Below are 5,100 nucleotides of genomic sequence, written 5' to 3'. Positions count from 1 at the left end.
GAGATATATTATATTAAGTTTATATTTAATTTTTTTAAATGAATAAAAAAAATGAAATGAAATATATATTATTTTTAATGTTTAAGATAAAAATTATAATTTATTTCAATATTTTTTTTAACAATATTCGATTAAATATATTAAAACTTTATAAATAAAAATTTCTATATTATATTATATAATATAAAAAATAATATATGTATTAGTATTATTTTACAATATAGTTTATAAATCTTCTTTTTTCTTCTTTTTCGATCACAAATTTAAATTTTTAATAAAAAATTTTATTATACAAAACAATTACTATACAAAAAAAAATGATTAAAAAATAAATTTATGATATATAAAATATTTATATACTATATCTTAATTTAAAAATAATATATCTCATATAAAAGGAACATAAAAAAATATGATGGATACTTATGGAATAATTTATTGTATCTCATAGTGAATTAAAGATATTCCATATTTTACCTCATCAGGTGTTATATCTAATCAATCAAAACCAACCTTTTGAAGACTTTTTCCCCCACAATCCTTAGTTAACTGTAGTTGTACAAGAGCACGATATCAAAATTACATTCCTAACAAACAGAACACGACTGATTGTGATGAAACATAAAAAACTTTGGTCGAGAAATGAAAAGATTGCCATGTTTGGGGCATTGAGGATGCTCACTATAGATAACTGGGGCTCTTGCAAAGAAACAAGTGGATATCATCATATGATTTGGACTTATCTTGGCTCAATAATTTAAAAGAGCCAATTGGACATCCAACCCCATTTACTCATAATGGCCACCTCTCTCTTTCCTTTGCTTTCCCTATTTAGTAGTCGCTGTCTTGGGGTTTATTTATGTTTTCATTTGCTTTCCTATTCTTGACATCCAAGGATAAATTAACATTGAATTTTTCGACTGTTCAATCAACCATTTCATTCAATCAAGACATCTTAGTGATGTGCATTGTAAAATCTAAATATGATTGATTATTACTTTTCCGTAAGATATCGAAATACCATAAAATGATTAGTGTTTCATAGGATATCATGACGATGCTCAATGTGAACATGATGTAATAAATATATAACAGAAAAATGGTTAAATTTAGTTTCTAAAACAGAGTAAATACTAGTGAATTTTATGCAAACATATAAGAAGAGTGATGGGCCTAGTATGAATTTCAATGCGCTTTGTCTTCCTCTAATCATTTTAGCACTCTCCGAGAATAAACTAGGTATTGAAATGACCAACTAATAATTACAAAGAAGACATAAAATGTTGATAAATTCCCTTCCAAAAATTTAGATTCAACTATAATCATCAACAATCATGATGATCAAAGACAAGGGAGGAGGAAAAACCTAAACATTAACAGACCAGACCATTCAAGCAGTCAATGTCTCAATGAACATGAACACAACCCATGACACATAAAATAGCAAGTACCCAGATCAGGACACGGAAAGATATATAGAGAGTAGTGCCCTAATGCTTAATATATGACAAATTATAAGAGACTAGATCAAAACAAAGCAGCATAAAAGCCCTAGTACACTCATGCCAAAATAGGAGAAAACAACATGTTTGTCCCACTTCAGTTAACATTTTCCTACCCTAATGATTGAGATACAAAAAGATTCCACCAAAGAGGAAAAAAGGGTACAAAAGGGGGAGAAAATAGTTGGGTTTTTGTTTCAAATACTTGTGCTTCAGTAGAAGAGGTAGCCAAGGTGTTTGATATTTCATGCTTCGTAGATGCTGATGCAAGAAACTCCAAAGGGGGCTGCCCAGAAGTCAATTTTTGAACAGGACTTGGCCCTATTGACTGGCCAATCAGACTGTTGCTAAGAGTCCCAGAAGCAATCACTTCCTCATCCCACAAACCCCATTTTTCCAAACCAAAGGACTGGAAAATATCGCAAGGCATGACACCATCCAAATTGGTATTGTCTCTCCAGTGATTTTCCTGCAACTTGAACAATATGATTCATGAAGTAAATTAATTTCAGTTCTTAACAACCACAAGGAACACAGGGTGAAATGGGGTTAGTTTAATTCAACTTGATAACATGGTTTTTTTTTCTTTTTTTCTAGCTATTCACTGCTTGTGCAAAGCATGATAGGAATATGAACACCATCTTCACTTTGAAAAACCAATGGTAGGAGTCAGAGATTGCCTGCAGAACAGCTGAGCACAAAGATTAGTAGTTGATCCACGAATGATCTACGTGTATTGACCTAACCAGTTGACAATTTCCTAAAGTAATTGCCCGTTTGTCCAAGTGTTTGATTCAGCTCATTTGTCCTAGACTCACATCACAGAGTAAAGCACTTAAATTATGCTCCATTTTCTCGGCTATGAATAATTTAATGGTATGTATAACAAACAAGCTACCGACTTAGCGAGTTTTGAAATTGGAAGTGGAAAGGGGAGACACTGATCAAGTTAGATTCCCACACTCAAACCTATTTTCAAAAGAAATCCGAACTAACCCGCTTCGTAAAACAGTCCATCCTATTACCGGGAGGCCAATCATTCTTATGCGGATGAGACGGACAAACACCTCTTGTGGGATCATATAGAGTCTTACTGCTCACTTTCTTATATGAATGGGTTCAACAAAATCTAACTGGTTAAAATAAGCCTAACTTGTCCTTTAATTAATTATATTAATCCCAATGATTGACATATACATAAAAGAGTCGAGTTTTACAATAATGTGTGGGGAAGCTTGAATTATTGCTTTGAAAGGTACAAGTAGGCAGCAGTGAGAGATGACGTTATCATGGAGACAAGCATAGGTATCAAAATTATTGGAGGTAGAAGGATGCTCTGAAATTGTTGAAGAAGGCAAGGCTTTTATTGGAGCATCTGTAGTGTACCGGCGGTTTATGTGTAAAACAATGCAGGAATATCAGAGATATTTGTATTATTTATGTTGAGGTTGTTGAGTGTGGCCATGGTTATCTTCAAAGATAGGGGTCATATCATGTCCAGCATTTATTATGATTTTGGATGAAGACATTAGAGGGCTAAAGTACTCAACAATGGTGAATTTTGGCTCGACATGTTAATCTTCTTTACATGCTTCGAGTCATATCAAATCCCGTGTCAATCACCTTGGCCATACTTCCGATGGCCAAGTACACCCCATCATATTTTTCGAGAAGAAACATTATTGCCAACGTACCAGTGAAAAGAAGTTATTTACATTCATGATTTGGATCATTCATGGTCAAAAGAAGTAGGATGACAATTGTGTCTCTCCAAGGGCACGTTAAACGCAAAACTAATGAATAAAATACGCTTTGTAGAAACTAACAAAAGTATGAAATGAAAATTAACAAGAGTTGAACCATTCATTTGTTTAATAATGGTAGACAGACCAGGAGTTTCAAGAATAAACGCAATGGCATATGTGTTTTTCAAAGTACTTGTCCTGCCTACCATGGAGAAGGGAATGTGATTTTGACACTCTTCATATTTTAAATGAGGGTGTGCCACATTTTTCCCATGCCTTCTCCTTTCCATTTTTCTCAATCACATCTTTCTTCTCTCCAATTTTGCACATGCTAGGTGGTAATGCACTTAGATTTTGAAGAGTAGAGGATGCAGCTCTTTGGTAGTTGAAAACTAGACAAAAAGACAGGCAACCAGCAATCTTGAAAACACATTACATGACCCAGTTCTGCACTAGAAAACTGAATTTTGGGGGACCAGTGAATAATTAGTGTCCATTTTGGTGATAGCTTGATTAAATTCAGTAGTTAAATAGGAAGGGTTACAAGTGAAGAGTGCCCAATTAGTATAGAGATGCATGGTGAGTGGGGAAAAGAAGAGAAAAGAAGAGAGAAAGGGAGACAACTATCAAGTGTAGTTAAACAGAAGGGCCCCAAGTAGCCCTCACACCAACTAAGTACAATGGTTTTGTGGGGTGATAAAAGTAAAGAGGTTCGCTAAAAACGCAAAAAAGAAAAAAGGAATTAAAGCGAGGAGAAATAATGGGGGAAGTGGTAAAGTGGAGGAGTTGCTCTCAAGAAGTAGTTAGTGGGATTAAAGAGGTATGATTAGAAATGTGTTTGATTCTTGTCAAACTTAAAATCAAAATGAGAAGTGAGGTAAGAGATTGGTTTCATGGCTCATGCTTCTCCCCAAAAGGAGTAAACAATGTAAAGGCCCATCAGTATGTCAGGGCTTTGATAATGCTAATAGAGATTCCTGAAACTGCAGGTGCATGTAGGAGGAAGTCTTGATTTGTCATGATGTATGTGGGGTTTTCATCTCTTGGAGCCTTCTCCACGTATCTTTACTTCAAACCTCTCTCACTTTTCCCCACTTTTGCGCACTGTTGTTTGACAGCGATAGCAAGAGATTCCAAACTCCTCCTGATATGCCCATGATTTCATTTCATTTCTTCCTTTTTTTTTTCTATGGTGGTGGAGGTGGGAGAAACCGAAGAAAATGATGTCTGACATGATGTCTTCAATACAAACACTATCAAACATGACATAAAGCTTTGTCAATATGAATAAGGAATAGGCCCATGGATTGAAATGGCATATTACACTTTCAACCATCCACAAATTAAAACTTCCACCTGTAGCAACCACATTCAGCCCACCTAATTCTTCCACAAAATTCAATGGAAAACAAAATGCATGACATCATCCACCAAAATCCATTTTTTAATGGACTTGATAGTAATATAATATTTATATGTATTCCTCTGTGGGAGAAGTAATTGGATAGATACATTATAGAGTTATTTAACATACGAAAAAGCAGCTCATGGTGGAAGAATATATGGGAATAAAGGATGATGATGGGGTAAAGTGCAAGCCACATAACAATTACAGAAACATATAAAAAGTGTAGATGGGCTTGTTTTGGGGAGACATGGAAAAGAAAAATGGGGAAAGTTGAGAAGGAAGAAAAGGCAGCATTTTCTAAAAGAAAAAGAGAAGTGGAAAAACAAAACAAAGCCATTTTGTGCGGATCAATTTTATTTTATTTTTTTTTGTTAAGAATATAATAATTTTTTTTAAAAATAAAATCAACCCCACATTAGACTAAAATATTCAATTTTTTTTTTTT

Source organism: Vitis riparia, chromosome 1 (assembly GCF_004353265.1).
Source record: "Vitis riparia cultivar Riparia Gloire de Montpellier isolate 1030 chromosome 1, EGFV_Vit.rip_1.0, whole genome shotgun sequence".
NCBI lineage: Eukaryota > Viridiplantae > Streptophyta > Magnoliopsida > Vitales > Vitaceae > Vitis > Vitis riparia.
This window is presented reverse-complemented; position numbering follows the sequence as displayed.